The sequence below is a fragment of the Toxotes jaculatrix genome, chromosome 4 (assembly GCF_017976425.1).
Source record: "Toxotes jaculatrix isolate fToxJac2 chromosome 4, fToxJac2.pri, whole genome shotgun sequence".
Classification (NCBI taxonomy): domain Eukaryota; kingdom Metazoa; phylum Chordata; class Actinopteri; family Toxotidae; genus Toxotes; species Toxotes jaculatrix.
In genome coordinates, this window is record NC_054397.1 from 24,922,965 (window position 1) to 24,939,689 (window position 16,725).

The following is a 16,725-nucleotide window of genomic DNA, read 5'->3' on the forward strand; positions in this document are numbered from 1 at the left end:
ATCCATTTCATCATGCCCGGCCTCACACAGAAAAACCCTCAGTGCCGCGTTTTGCGCCGCCTCGCCTCCCTCTGCCAGGATGCCGCCATGTGCTGCTCGAGTGTTGATAAATTGCCACCACCTGCCTCATTTTTCACCACCGCCACCTCATCGTCAAACACACTGACACAAAACCCCTGTGCACTCCTCAGCGATAACAAGAACAAACGCTGAGCCCCAGGAATGAGAGATGGGCAGACAGAGGGAAAGGGCAAATGAGCAGGGGGGATAAGTGGGTGGGGTCCGGGGTGGGGGCAGATGAAGAAAACAAGCGGCAGCAAACATCGCTTCATTTAGTTCTTGACAGGCAGGTAGGGACAGAGCTCGCCAGTGACAAGAAATCAGTGTGTGCTGAAGAGCAAGAGCTCCGTTTTATTTTAGTTGAACAAAGTGAAAACCACTGTTGCTCTTTGCAACTGGTTTTGATTTAGTTTGGTTAAAACAATGTGCACGTTTTCAGTTTACTGACTGTTCTGAATCCACAGCAGATACTTTCATGGCTTCGGGATGATTTCAGTCAACCCAGGAACACAGTGACGCACAGGAATGAAAAAGGTGGAGAGCAGGAGTGGCAAAAAATCCCTTTAGCTGCTCGGCAGCTGTGAATTTTAACAGTGTCACTACATCAGGAGGCTCACAAACAACGATTTAGATACTCACCAACACCCTGTCGTAACGATACTGTCATTTCCAGCAGCTGTGTGACCGTAAATCACAGCCTGAGGCAGTTGAGTCGGAGGGGTTGAGTCACGCCATAGATTGATGCAGGATACTGCTGTGTTCAGAGGATACTGGAGCGGGAGAAAGGTCTGGAGGTAACTCAAAGCTGTGGGAAGACATATAGACGAGTTAATCAATGGAATATTCGCTTGTCTGCTTCTCTTTGCTCCCATCATGCTTTGACCTTTTCCTGCAACTGTTTCTTCTCCTGGTGGATGATGTCAGTGAGAAGTAACCATAGTTAGTCTGGGAGTTTATACACTGATGAACCACTCTTACAAATCACTGCGTGGAAAGAAGGTTGAAGGTGGACGTATACTGCATGAAGGCAAGAGCATCTTTCCATCACACATGTTGCTACTGACCTGTCTTCATGCACATTTTCAGTTTGTCCATGAAATAAACCTGAATACAGACCACAGAAACTCAGGGGAAAAACTAGAATATTGCAAAAAAAGTTTTTACACCTGGCTGAGGTGGAAAAAAATAGCATATAGGAATAAAGAAGAAGTGATAAAGGAGGGCCAGGTTTTTCAAATACACGTTGACGTACCTGTCTCTGCTGACAAAAGCAACACATGGACTGAAAAAGCATTAGAAAAAGCATAAATGTTGTCTGAGGTGTGAAGCGTCAAGGGAATGTGACTGGTTATGGATTGATGGAAATGCACCGATTCACATTTTGCATACATTTCTGAAATTTGCTCACAGTAAAGCTTGTTCAAACATTTACATGTAAACACAACTACAGGCAACATGAACGAAGAAATTGAATTTGCTTGTATGCAGTAGTGGCTTGATTGTTATGTGTCCAGCGGCCTGTTGTTCTGTTGTGGCATCCTGATGTTAGTGTGTGTGTGTGTGTGTCCGTGTGCGTGTGTGAGTGATTGAACCAACGTCGCCTGACACTTGAGTTAAACTGACAGGTGAGCTGCTGCAGTATCAGACAAATGGCCTTGTTTATCTGCAGTAGAAGCCGTGGTATTAAGCTCACCCACACCCACTCACACCAGCACCCCACCTACTCACCTGTGTATCCACACCTTTACACACACACTGCATGCATGTGTACACCAGCTGTCCAGGTGTCTTGCCATCCACCTCATCAAAAGCGCAAACTTCTCACATGCCCCAGCTGTAAACCAAGAAAATCAATTGGGCGTTTTTTTTTGTTTTTTTTTTTCCCTGAGGCTTCTAAAGACAAATCAATTGAGGCCAATCTATTGTAATAAGGACGCGTCAGCCTTGGACGAGGCAGAGGAGATGCTGCGAACATCGGTTATTAGATTTTCCTGACTAGGGGAAGAGAGAGGCTCAGCAGACGGGGCCAGGGCTTTTGTTTTCATTGAGTGGCTGTTATATGAAGTCCACCCCTGCTTAGTAACTCAATCGTCGCTGCCAGTGGGCCGCTGCGCTCCCGCTTGTAAGGTGCTTCAGTCAGCAGCGATGCTCGACTTCTTCAGGAGTGGGATTAACGCTCTCAGAAGCCCTTTCCACTGACTGGAGGTTTTAGACATTAATGAGATTCCCACCTTAGCTTTGTTGTGTAACATTGAACTGTGTGTTAAACTATTCAGGAGATCTTTGCCAGATGTCTGCGGTATCCCTGATCAGAAAGTTAACTTCACTGCCTGTTGTATACGCGGTCTGTTGGCCCAACAGCGATGAGTCCAAATGTTCAGTACTTTGGTTCAGAGATAAAAATGTCCCCATGGCTGGATTAGCCCATTAGGGGCTGAGAAAATGAACTGCCAGGTTCCTACTAACCCTCCCCTCTCTGTGCAGCTCCGTCAGCAGCAGCAAAACTCATTATCACCTCAGGAAAACCTTGTAATTTTTCATTACTTGTAAGGCTCAAAGGTAGAGGGGTTGTATAGTAAGTATACTCTGACATGTAGCTTTCACCCTTTCAGTCTTTCACCCTCGCTCCCTCAAACTACTTTAATATTCCAGTGTACACCTTTCAAAATAACCAGACAACATGTTCCATTACGATGGCTCAGGCTTCTTCAAAGCCCTGTTTACTCTGTTTTTTCTCCAGGAAAAGTAATCAGCTTATCTTTGAGACTCACAGGCAGAGTGTGGGCTCTTTCACATCGCTGCTGTCCTGAGATCTTGAGGAATAATACCTGGAAAGATTAATGTCTTTTGTTTGTTTAACTGTGCATATACGTCCGTGTGAGCGTCTTTGTGTCTTTGTGCAATTGATCAGAGTTGGATGATGCCAAAATGAATAATCCTGCTGAGAGGATTGGATAGACACCGCTCAGAGCACTTCAGTGCACCTCATCACAATAAACTCAGCCAAGCATTACTCACCGAACGAGGATCTGTCTGTCTGTTCTTCTAGCTGCTGAGATTTCTGTCTTTCTGTCAGTGCAGTAAGGGTTTAACTCCATGAGTCAGTTGACTGCTACGGACATGTCTGTGATGACAGGAGGACAGAAATGACTGAAAAGTGTACAGTGTTTTTGAAAAGCAGTTAAATCACTAAGGTTTCATCTGAATTCAAAATAAATTCAATGACCTGTTGGAATTCAAAATTTACTGAAGATAAACATACCAAGGTAATTTGCTCTGGGGTCCAGTAGGGGGCTCTATTAAAAGATACTGTCAGCTTGACCTGTTGCATGTCCTACTGACCACAGTGGCCAGTAAATTTAGCCTTTAGATAAAAATGCAGGCTGATGAAAGAAATGCTGAATGACTGAATGAGACATTGTCCTGCAGAAGCTGGTGCGTCAAGAGTCCAGCCCGGACATGACGGCACGACACCCGCTCTCTGCAGGAACTCTTCCACCGGTCTAGCTATATTTCTAGTAAACTGTCAGGTCATAGCTACTACTGAGGACATCATACAGCAGCAGTAATACATGGTTAGCTATATTGATTCTATGTATATGAAATATACGTATGGACTGAGGACAGCCTGGGAATTCCTTCCCAGGATTTTATTTCAGTGTGACAGTGTGGTGAAGATGTAAAAAATAAAAATTACAATAAAATTTTATCCTGGAACAGGCAACTTGAATAGAGTCCAAATAATTTGAACATTGATACGTTATTTTTAGTGTCGGATCAGGACCTTTCAGGGGAGCAGTGCATTGTTGACTCAGAAGAAAACCCAGCCACAGCGTTGTCATTTGTCAGTTGTCAGTTATTCTCGCTGTCCGGCCATTCTGTCTGACTGTCTGTCGTGTTAATTCACAGATACACCCACACACTTTACTGTATGCGCTCTCTCTTCCTGTTACTCGTCCACACACACTTACGCTCACATACACTCATCCCAACCCCTGAGGAAATTATGGATGCAGCTCACAGGTTCAAGCCCCTGAAATAATCGCATGCTGATCTGCAGCATCAGCCTCTCATCTGAGCCCTGACGTCTCATCAGGAGCTCCAGTGTCATTATCCCTCTCACACATGTGTGCTTATTCGCTCACATTTCACTCTGCTTCCCCTGAGATGCTCTCTTCATGTTTGTTTGTGCTCACGAGTATGTGTTGTTTTCTTTTTTTGTTTCCTGTAATATACCATAATGCTCAGTCGTTACTGTGGGAAAACCAGAGGCTGCTCTGCGTACACACACACACACAAACGCACACCTCCTCCCCTTGTTCGCACACATCATTACTCACTATGAAGAACCCGTGGCCTCTGGGCTCTTTCACCACAGCCCACCGTAAAACCTCGTCTCCCGGGCCATTCATAAGTCGTAATGTACGTGTTGGTGTGGAGTAGATCAACATGAGTGGTGGCCGCTTGTATCGCCTGAGACTTTCCTCTACATCCACTTCCATGCATCGCGCCCACTACAGCTCATTTGCATCAGAGTAATATGGTGTTTTACTACAGGCGAGGTGAGAGTGTGATTTGTAGGAGAGATGAGCAGTGAATCAATGATGTTGATATTTGACTTCAAACTCAAATGTCACACAAATGTGTTTTTTTTCTCTCTGTGCATGCAAACATCTGCTGTGTTCATAAATTTATGAATGACACGCTGGTATAATGCTACATACTTACAGAGCATGTAGCACATACTGTACGTGGTGCTAAATCATGGCTGCTGAAAGGCAGGGGTGCAGATTGTTAGATGCACAGATTGTACAATTTGTTATGTCAGTTCTTTTCATCGACGGGGTGTAAGAGAGAGACCCTTCACTCCTCCTCCTCCTCCTCCTCCTCCTCCTCCTCCTCCTCCTCCTGCTCCTGCTCCTCCTCATCCTATCCTTCCATATCAAGGCACAACTGCCTTATAAACCCTGTACTTTAAAGTCAGACAGGCAGCTTCGAACAGCCCGTCTTTCTCTTTCTACATCTCCCCCTTTGCCCCCCCTCTTTCTCTGAGCATCCCTTTTCCAGTTTCCTTTCTTCCTCCACTTCTGTGCACTGTTTTCTGTTCTCGCTCTTCTTTCCTCTTTTCTGTTCATCTGCCTCTGCCTCCCTCTTTTCTCATCTCTCCCGCCCAGGCCGTCTCTCCATCTTTGCCTCCCCTCCATCAACTTCTCACTCTGGTACACAGCTGTCAGACATGGCAGTGAATCGTATCGCACTGACCCATTCAGAATTCAGTTTGAGTGGGTATCTCTTCAAAGTGATTGTCGGCTATTGGTAAGCAGCTGCTCTGGAGCAGAAACCAGGGAGAGACAGACAGACAGACAGAGAGAAAGAGACAGATATATAGATAGACACCCGAGAGGCAACAGGGACTGAACTTCTCACTGCTCACTGATTTTTTTCTCTGCTTGGAATTCCTGATTAGTCAGGATGCTGTAGGTGTTTTTAAAGGGGCCGTTCACTCAAATGAGGCAGGGTAGGTGTGAAGTGCGTGGATACCATTAGAGAAATGACTCTGACGAAGGTTTTAGAGCAGGGGAATACATCTGTGAAGATTCTCAGTCATCCAGGTCCCTCTGTAAAGATTCAGATCAAGGTTGAAATAGTATGAACCTCCATGAACATCCATGATCCAAGGATGTAGTGCACTTCAAAGGCCAAGCTGTTGATGTTAACACTGCAAAATCCAGTCTCTGCTGCTGACTTTGAGTTTGGTGAATTAGTATGAAATACTGTGCAGTCATGCTTTTCTCCTGTGAAGTCTATGCATTATTATTACCTTTACTGTCTATCCCTCACTGATTCTGCTATTGTATCAGTAGCATGTTATTGTACCGACTACTATTGAGCAAATCTTCTTGTGATGAGTCCAATGCGAGGCATCGTTTTGTTTTCAAGAGTAAAGCCAGACTCTGATCCTCTGACTTTTTCTCTTTTTCCACCTTGAGATTGATAATTTTGCTGTGAAATATCTCAATAAGTGTTGTTGAGTAATATGTTGCTGTGAACTTTGGTGCACACGTTTATGTTCTCCACAGGATTAACTGTAAGACCCTTTGTAAGAAGAACTGAGAGCCTTTAATTCAGGAGCAACACAACCACCGTGTCAGATTCTCTGTTAAATCCTTCAGTCAGATTGACTTCAGTTATAGTATTATCAGTAAAATGTACTGAAGTGTGTACCAGCATGTCCTCAGGGTGTTACAAACTATGAATTATATTATAGGATTTGTTTCTCATGCACATGTAACATGCACTCTTTTGTAGTCTCTTTAATATTTTGGCCACCTCATTTGTATCAGTGAGGGCTGACTAAATATTAGAAACAGCTCACAGTTCAATGCAATACAGTCCAACAGCAGCTCAAATTACAGCCTTTAAGATGACTTTAAAATCAAGCACTTCACTAAATAAGTTTCAGCCAAATCTACAAAATAACTAGTAACTATACTGTATCTGTCAAACACTTGCAGTGGACTAAAACTGTAAAGTAGCATAAAATAAATGCTAAATACTCAGGTAAATTACAAGTACCTCCTGCTTTTTGTGTACTTACATCTGTTGCTACCACTTGTGTTACTGCGTCTACAAGTGTCTGTCATAAGTATTTGGCAAAAATGTCACCTCCTGTGAAATATGTTGTGGATGTCATTTTGAATCATGACGGTACAAGTTCTTAGACCCTCAGCCTCTGATCTTGACTTGTGGCCTGTCACTGCACCGCAGATGTCGCCCACATAAATTTAGGTGTTTCTGTTTTTTTTTTTGGTCCACAAGTCGGTCAGCGGTTTACGTAGGTAGTGAGCATCTCCTAGGGACCAGCTTGGTGCCAGGTGCCTCTATCTCTCTGTCACACTGCCATGTCCTCATCAGTCAGGTCACTGCTAACGCCACACGGTGAAGCTCCGATACTGCAACAGCTCATATGCGGCAAATTCTGTTTTATCATATCTGACTCTTATTGAATGTCCCGTGTAGTTAAAATCGTCATGCTCCTCACAGGAAATGCAACACGAGCAGTAAGACGATAGTAATAACAGTGTTTATTGATATTGAATATTGAGCTCTCAGGTAAATGCAACTCACAGTTCCAGTCTAAAGGGATTCAGCTGGATTTGTTATCGATTTTCTTTATGATGGAACACATGCATCTATATTTTCAACATGCCTAGCTCTTTAATACTTTTAATTGTCCTGACAGAGGTTAATTTCTGCTGCTTAGACTGGTCCAGTTCCCTAAGAGGAGGTTAATATATGTTATTTTAGCTTCTGGGTTGTGGCGGCCATACAGATACATCACAGACACAAAACATGCAATAATGTGAGGGCACTGTGCAGATATGAGAGTGATATGAGAGTGATATCAATATTCTCATCTAACTCTCAGCAAAAAAAAAAAGCAAATCAGCATATTTCCCAAAATGTCAAACTGTTCTTTTCAGCAGTTCAGATGAGTTCTGTCCCCCAGAGATAGCTAATATGATTTCTGTATATCATCTGCTCCAGAAAAGGGAAAGATGTGTGGGTGGCAGAGGCCTCAAAAACGCATAACGACAACAAAACACAGTGTAATGTAAATGTAATTATGCCAGCAGCCAGCGATATACTTTAAGTTTATATGCAGTATCTGTTGTATCTATATGCATCTCAGTGAGGGAGATCAATATTTTTATCTCATAACCTTCAGATTCTTTAAAATACTGTATTTCCAGAGACATATGTCCACACTTAATGTCCTTTATGAGAAAAGTACAGTGTTTGTCAGCCTGAAAAAGTGAGAAAAGCTGTTAAACAAATAAGAGTGTGATTGTTTTTGTGGTATTCCTTCTCTTCATGGTCATACTCTGTGAATCCAGGCAACCCGCATCATTGAAAACAGCCCTTTACCTGTTCTCTGCTGACAATATGTGACCAGGATCCTTGGCCTCCCTCTGCCCCTCTGAATACACACACACACACACACACACACACACACACACACACACACACACACACACACACACACACAGCCAGCCTTCCCATGGCACATCAGGGCCCCCTTCCCTCTCTCACACGCAGTGACCCCATCCACCATGATTCATCTCCCTGGCAGTGTGAAGTGTAAAGGAGATTATTACTAGTGAAGGGCTCAGCCCCCCTGAAGATCTACTGCTCTCCCGTCTGCCCTGCAGAGGAAATGGGAAAATATTGCTAATGTTTACAGCCCTGAGTGTATGTGTGTGTGTGTGTGTGTGGTGTGTGTGGGTTCATGTTATGTGCACTAGTAATGCCTGAAGCCTGACCAGCATGGCTAAGCAGCTCCCAGGCTTGTTTACCATCTAGAAATGTGCTGACTTCAGGTGGTTTCGTGTGCAAATGTTTCTGTATGCATGCATTTGCAGGAGTACCTGTGTGTGTGTGTGTGTGTGTGTGTGTGTGTGTGTGTGTGTGTGTGTGTGTGTGTGTGTGTGTGTGTGTGTGTGTGTGTCTTTATTTATAGATGTGTGTGTGTGTGTGTGTGTGTGTGTGTGTGTGTGTGTGTGTGTGTGTGTGTGTGTGTGTGTGTGTGTGTGTGTGTGTTGTGTCGCCATGGGTGTGTCATCATGTGTAAATTTATTTTTGCACATCAATAAATCCAGGAGTCAGCTGTTGTTGAAGGCTGTACAGTGTTTCTTTATGTTTCTTTCTTCTTCTCTGTCTGTTTCTTGGCTTCACTTCTTCTGTTCTGACCAAACTCAGACTGAGGCCTGTTAAAAGTATAGTTCCAAAGAGGCACAATCATAATGCTGCTCTGATCAGTAACTCTGCTAAGTGAGAGGGAAGCTGACTAATATGCTAGTCTAAATGAAAACCTATTAGCACATATCATGTAAATTATAGGTCAGTCTCATTATTTCCTAATGAGTTGCAGGGTAGGGGCATCTATATCGAGACTGCACTCAGTTCACCAATCCCCTTAAATTAGCATAAAGATATTGAACAAGTGCTCAGATCAGTTGCTGTGATTGCAGTGTGTGCATGTAAATGGAGCAAGAAGGGATGTGCAGTGTCCTCTCTCTGAGGGCGTTAATGTCAAAATCTGATTTGCATAAATTCTTAAAGATGAAATCTGATGCAGCTAAAGCACCAAAATGTGTGGAAGTCGTAATGAAATCCTGTTTGAATGAATATAACATCCCTTTATTCTAAGCAGCATAGTGAGATTTGAATTTGGCTGTGAAATTTGTGAATTGTTTAATAGATCTGTATCAAAGCAACCACATATCAAAAGATAAAAAAAAAAAAAAAGATAAAATCTATTAAGTAACTAAAGATGAAAAAAATAAAAACAAGACTAAGAGTCCACAGCCATGACTCAGAGGTTAAACAGAAGGGGTTAATGGGAGTCCCACTGTCGGTTTTGATTTATGGTTGAGCATTGGAGTTCATGTTGTTGTGTTGTTGTATGATCAGGCTGTATTGTGCTTTATATTCCTCACAGTTTTACATTCGCTTGTTTGCTCTGTGATACAGAGCCACAGTGACTGTAGTTACATATAGTTAACTTACAGTGTTATTTCACTGTGTGTCGTCACTGTACAGGAGGCTACCACTGCTGTGTGTACGTTTGTTCTTTCATTCATACAGAGTAGCTGTCACAGTGAGCAGAAGGTCTGCAGTGTAATCGCTTTGTTAGACGCCTGTTACCGAAAAAAGGAGACTACTGAGTCTTTGTTTAACTTCACTTTAATCCACCAGCATCAGAAACATGTAGGTGAAAACACAAGCAGCTTTAATACAGAAGTATAAATCCAAAAATGTCCACCTCATGGTGGTGCTAGAGAGGAACAGTTAGATGATCGTCAAAGTTAATCGGCTTCATCCTTTGGGAGCCATGAATGTCTGCACTGTGTTTGGTGTCAGTTTATCCTGTAGCGTCTCCACTGTATTTTAGTCTGGACCAAAGTGGTGGACCAACTGACGGACATTTGCATCCCTACATCCACACTCCAGGATAAAGATTAAAGATGGCTACACATGTTTTATCGAAGTGTTGTCAGATCAAATTAAAGAAAAGCGTTTTAAAGTCTTAAAGAAAAAGTTTGTGTGTAACATCCATATAAAACTTTTTCCATCAGCTTTCAGTGACACACACAGATCCTCCCTCGCTTCCTGCTTCTCTCTCTCTCTCTCTCTCTGTTTTATGTCCATGTTGTGTGTCTGACAGACAGTTTGAATGTGGCAGGCTGCTGACTGTCCAGCACAAACACACAGGTCAGACAGGTGGGCAGATATGATGGTGGTCAAAGCTACTGCAGGTCGAAGGCCAACCCTTTCATCTCTTCCTCTCCCTCTGTAAAGCTCCAGAATTGCTTCATAAAAGTTAGCTCTAATCCCCCCAAGTATCTGAAACTCTCCTGGCCTGGTTTAACACTACCCTTTAATTTAAGATTGAGTCCTTGTTGGAGTTTATTTTTAAGGCAACATAATACAAATGCATTAGAGAGCAATAAAAGACTGGAAAAAAGTGGAAAAGGAGAGGAGAGCACAGGCATCAGAAACATGATATACATGGACAAAAATGCTTACAGCACTTTATGAGGACAACGAATTTAGTTAAAAAGGAACACAGCGTCAACATAAGAAAAAATAAAAATAAACACTGTACATACAAACTAGCCTTTTATGGTCTAAAACTCCATCCACAGGGGAGAAACTCAAACTCTTCACACAGAGAATTGAAAAGAACCAAGCTGAGCCTTTGAAACTGCTCTCTGTGAGAAAATGTTAGACGTATCAGGCATTTTAACAGTGCCTGTCGAAGCATCAGATCAGCAGGCTCACTGTTTTAGATGCATAAATGCTAAATGTTCTCTCCTGATTTGGAGAAAGCTCTGGGAAAATGAAGGACACACGTGGCTTGAGACCTGAGAGGTCTGGCAGGTTTTAACTAAAAGCATGTCTGATATGTGGTGTAGAGACAAGCTGTTAAGAGGTTTGGAGACAGCAAAGAGGATCTTGAATTGAATTGAATTCTGAATACTGAGGGTAACAAATAGCCAAGACAGGTATCTGAGGATAGGTCGAAATGAGCTGCAGCCCATGAGTGGTTTTAGTAGGAAATCCAATTAAGGGGGAAATGCAGTACTCCAGCTTATTCATAATAGGCGTGTAAGAGGTTTCATAGTCAGACTAGGATGTAAAACCTGAAAACCTCTGATCTTCTTTGCAGTGATGCTGTAATGTGTTCATGAAAGTTCACATCAACAACCCCGAAATGTTTAAACTGGTCATTTTACTTCACTATGTTCGCTGTCATTGAGTCTCTGTAACCACAACTACAGATGTGTTAGCAGCTGATCAGAGTTTCTTTGGATTCTTATGATTAGGAGTTTAATGAAAAGTTGGATGTTGTCAGCATTAGGAAGGTATCCAGGGATTAGCACGTACAAATAAGTGCTGGAAAATAGGAAGGTTAGGCTTCAAACTTTCGAGTTTTTCATGCAGCAGATATTCTTCTGCATACTGACAGCAGTTTAACATGTACAGGAGGTGTCGAGGGCAGTAATCAGCAGCAGCCGAGTCCAGTCAAGAGTACGGGTTTGTAGTGCTGACTGATCTCAGCAGCAAGTGCATATCACTAAAAGGCTAAAGGGAAGAATGTGTCTGTCAGTCTCCACCCACCCTACTTAATGCAAGCTAAACTTTTTTCACACAGTGCTCAAGTGAGTTTTTAATAATGTTTAAGGTTGTTATGTTTCCATTTCAATCAGCATATCTTAGTTTGGTAATGTATAGAAGCTGCGGAGGTGGGAAAAGGTGAGAATCTTGCCAGAGCAGGACACAGACTGTGAGGCTGTGGCTGCTTTTTCAGTGCAGACACAGCATTTACCAAAATGATCAAAAGTCTCAATAAAAAATATCACTTTGTTCATTGTTTACCATCAAAGGTAAACAGCTGAACAGAAGTGGGCTAAGAATGGATCCCTGTGCAACCCCCCATTGTATAACATGTCATATTTATCAGAATGGAAGTCACCAAGTTTGATGGTGGAGTTCCAGTCGAGACTCAGGGGTAAAGAAAACATTTTCCTTTTGTATAAGTCTGTGTCAACATTTCAGATGGAGCTTGGCATTGGTACTGGTGATTGTGCTCTTTTTAACTTGTTAGGCAGAGAACACTGAGACCATATGGTTCAGCTCTTTGCTTTATTGCATATGAATAAACCATAACAAAGCTGCAGGTTGAAGACGATCAGATTCAGAGTGATTTTTGCATTAAAGGGGGTGCTCTGCCAGGACAATGTGTTCCAGCTGTTTGCTATTTTTCAGTTTAATTTCAGAGGTTACCTGTAGCATCAATAATTTTGGACTCACAAGATTTCCAGTTCCTTCATCCTTCAAAGAACCTGAGGCTTTCCTTTTTGAAGGATGGGTACAGTATTGCACGACACACAGTTCATGGTGTGTCTGACAGCAGAGCAGGGAGTGAAGAAACCTAAGGCTGCTAGCTGAATCTGAGCCTGCACACTCCTACAAAACATGGATTTTGGACCGCAGTCCTCCATTAGGACTGAAAAAAACCTCTCAAAGTAACTAAAATTCATGTTTGTGTGTTTGTAAATACACACTCCTTGGATATATTTATATAAATTAAAATGTTCCCTGTTTATAATTAGAGCTGCATCCCTGTAAAATCCCCTCATGTATCATCATGTCTTATATCTAATTAGAAAAGATGCATAATAGCCTATTAGAGTAACACTCCCCAACTCTAATTGCCTGAGCCATAAGCTATCAAAGCCCTACTGTGCACTTTAAAAAGGTGTTTGTGTCCACAAAACAACACTCATCATGTGTCTTTTATTAACAATGACCTTTTTTGCAGAAACACATGCAAAGTCAAAGTGTGTTTCCGTAAGCACGTGTCTAAGGGAGAATGAGGCCACACTCGACAGTGGGGATATTTTTTCTGTTAGTAGTGTGTATTTTAAGAAAGACCAGATGGGACAGTGGGAAAATTAAAAAATAGTTTTCCGCTTTTCAGGGTCAATCTGACATTGTCTGCGCCTCACATTTAATAAAATAAATAATAAATAAAAGCAGAGATTTGCAGCACAGCACGTCTGACTTTACAAGTCCACTTTACACCTGTTACAACCTACTGAGTAGAAAAACAAATCAAGAAATGCTGTTCCTCAATGACACATCTCTAAACACGTCCTTTTCTGTATGATCCACGCTCATTGTTGGGTTGATACTCTGTAGAAGAAGAGCAGCAAGTGATGGCTTTTTCTTTGTTTTCCTCTTTGCTCTCCTGCAGGAAGCTTTTGGGGAACTGTAACACAGTAATTCACTTCTGTTACTACATTACATAATTATTAATAAGCTCTGAAAGCTGTTAATTTCTATATTAAGGTCCCTGAAAACTTTGTTTCAAATATTACATATATCTTTTAATATCATTAAACGTATTTATATGTGGCCTAACTTCAGTACCTAAATCAAACAAAATAAATAAATAAATACATAAATACACCAAATATCTACCCAGAACTTTTCTAACTTTGGCAGAAAATGTTGTGTTCATGTTTTGCTCAAAACAAGATGATTTAGAATTTTTTTTTTTTTTTTTTTTTTTTTTACTGTCTTCATGCTGAGAAATCCAATTTATTCCATTTGTTCAGATGCTTCTCAAACCTGTGTTCAGTTTTAAATCTGTCTGAACGTCTGCTCGTGTGTTTGGTCTCATCTGATTTCCACATTCTCAGCAATTACCTTGATGAGTACAGTGTTTTTTTATTACTGATACAAATGATGGTCAGAGCTACAAAAATAAGACCCAGGTTGCAGTAAACTGAAATCATCCTGTAATCCTGATAGTACCCAGACCTACCTACTGACCTGCATGGTATACAAGATGGAACAATACTAATTATAATACTTGTACATAATATTTTTCTCTGCAAAGCTTCTAGTTGCAACAAAAGAGGAGAAACAAGTCCTGCTACTTCCTGTTGTGTACTCAGTGGTGCTGAGTGTGTTTGATAGACATCAACCTGCAAAGATGATTTAACAGAAAACTATATGGTTGCTGTATGTTAGCATCAGGTCCACTGACAGCCACCTTCTGGCTGCTGTGACTCAGAGGAGTCCTCTTCTTCTTTCTTCTAACACTGACCCTGGGTCAGCTTTATGTAGTGTCTGCTCTCTTGCCATTACAACTCCATTATGTTGCCCTTTTATTGCCCATTCAGCACCTTGACCGGCACTGTGGCCGCCTGTAACATGATAACAGCTCTGTCTCTCTCTCTCTCTCTCTCTCTCTCTCTCTCTCTCTCCTCCATCTGGCTCTCTTTTGTTTTCTTCTTTTTCTTTATCAGTCGTTCTCCCACAGTCTCTGATCCTCCTTTCTCTCCACTGCTCTGTCGCTCAGTGCCATTCTCCTCTAGTTTACTTGCTGATGCTGATTGCCTCTGTAATGCACTGAAAATGTCCTGGGTGGATATTCACAGCAAATTGCTTCATGTTGTGTTGCTTTAGGGCCCAAACTAACTGGACTGGGGAGGCAGGCTGAGGCCTCCACTGTTTGGGGGAAAAATAATGACGGAGTCTGCTAATGGGTCTCACCGCAAGGCTCCAGTTTTTGCTGTTACAGCACAGAAATAGTGGCATGATAGTGTAATGTGTTCGATACAGTGTGATGAAGCCCCCTCGGTGTAAACTCACCTGTAAATTATCACCTTTTCAGAACCACCTGAATGCATTCACAGTAACTGATCGGGGTCTGTATTTACTAATACTGTAGTATTAGAGAAGCTCACTCTAAAGAGATCAACGAGCCAAAAATTGTCAGTGATACATTTTTGGTCCTACTTTTAGAACAGGAGTAAAAGGGTTTTACAAATTTTCCTAACTTAGAAAATGACTCTCTGCTGATATTGAGGAGTGTTCCAGAGGTTTCCTAACCTGGTGGGAGATGGCAGGACATTGTGTTCCTGCAGAGAGAGGGAGTCTATGAGAGGAGAGATACTTTTGAGGATGCTCAGTGACTATGAGTATATTGAAAAAAACTGAATAATATTTGAGACTGAATGCTGTCCCTGCAGAAACCCATGTCCTCACGATGTTACACATTATTGTAACAGGGAAAATGCAGGTGTGCGACTGCAGTGATGATTCTATCATAGCCACAGTTATGGTCATGCTAATGCATGTCCTAAAGATAATGTGCACGGCACTGGTCCTTAGTGACAGGTGACTGAAAAAATATTTTCATATATCTTGTGTAACGTTGTCCTCATGTACATGTAGGGCACACAGTTAAAAACGGGTGTAGCTGAGAGAGGAATTGGACAGCAGAGGAGGAGATGTTCTTCATGGAGCGGTGCGTCACAGTTCACAGAGGATTTGCAAAATGTGCCTGTGGAATGTAGCACAATGTGTAAGATGCTATATAAGATACTCTTATTGGAAATGTGTGGTTGGATGGGGCTGATTTCACACAGCTGAGTCAAATTAGCTGTTCTAATTTCCACAATAGACAACACTTACTTGTCATTCTTTTGTCGTTACATTTTTGTATATATAACCTTGGTAAGCTACCCGAGTGATTTACCTGTACATGTAAAACCTACACATAATAAAAAGGGTGTTTATTATCTTACTGCCTTATTGTCTGAATTCTTGCACCGTCTAATATTTCAAACCACAACTGTCGGAGAACAACACATCATCGTAATTTCTACTTTGCCGCTCTGAGTGTTGTAAAACAGCACTGTCATACTCTCTCTGAGGAGCAGTCCTTCTCCTTGCTGACAGTAAGTGTAGGACACCTCATAAATAACACTCTGAGGTAGGAGTGTTGTTAGTCCTAGGGTAACTTTCAACACAACTCCTAGGAGTGACTCTGAGATGCCTGATAAATACAGACTCAGACTGGACTTTGTGTATCCCTGGTGTTTTTAGCAGCTGCTGAATGCTAAATGACTCTGACTTAAATGCTTTAAAGCTTTGCAGTGTGGCTGCTTTTAGTCTTTCAACCCTGGTGACACAGTAAAATAGGTTTTGTGTTATTTTTATTGCAATAAAAGGTTTGTTCTTTGTCTCTTCTTCTCTTGCTTCAGGTTGCGAATGATGCCAGAAAGGACCTCAGGAACGCTGAACACCAGCAGTACAGGAGGCCCCTAAATCAACTTTCATGTGCTTTTAAAAGCACAGCTGTTTTAGCCTGGGCCAAGAAGACACCGTCAGATTAACTGTATCTTTTTATGCACGCGCCCCATATTTAAAGTGGATATGGGTCAGACTGGTTCTTTTTATATACTGTTCTCATTACATTTTGGGTCACTCAGCTTTTTTACACTGGGAGCCTTGTAAATAAATCATAAATGTCCCTGATCTTCTTCAGAGTGCTGGTCATCAGTAAATATCTGTGAGGTGCGTGAATTGTGCTGTATGTTGAATAATACAGTGAGCTGTTCCCATATGGCTGCACATGGGAACAGCAAATACTGTTACACAAAAACAGTCATAGGCCTTGTGTATAATGTGTTGTCGCTGAGTGTCTCTCTTTAAATGAGTCAGACTTGGCAGCGGGCACCGCTGTGCCAGGCTGGTCCCAGCGAGGCGAGCGGAAAAGAAGGGCAGGGGGAAGGGGGCTGA

The 16,725-nt window shown here is 42.1% G+C and overlaps 1 protein-coding gene across 2 annotated transcripts in view; it reads left to right on the forward strand.

The window, feature by feature from the left end:
• Positions 1-16,472, forward strand: part of LOC121180686 (endonuclease V-like) — a 52,526-nt gene extending 36,054 nt beyond the window's left edge. For both annotated transcript variants that reach the window (XM_041036299.1, XM_041036300.1), the window contains exon 9: positions 16,188-16,472. The gene's annotated coding sequence lies outside the window, so the exon portion shown is untranslated. The remainder of the gene's footprint in view (positions 1-16,187) is intronic.
• The last annotated feature ends 253 nt before the right edge of the window (positions 16,473-16,725 follow it).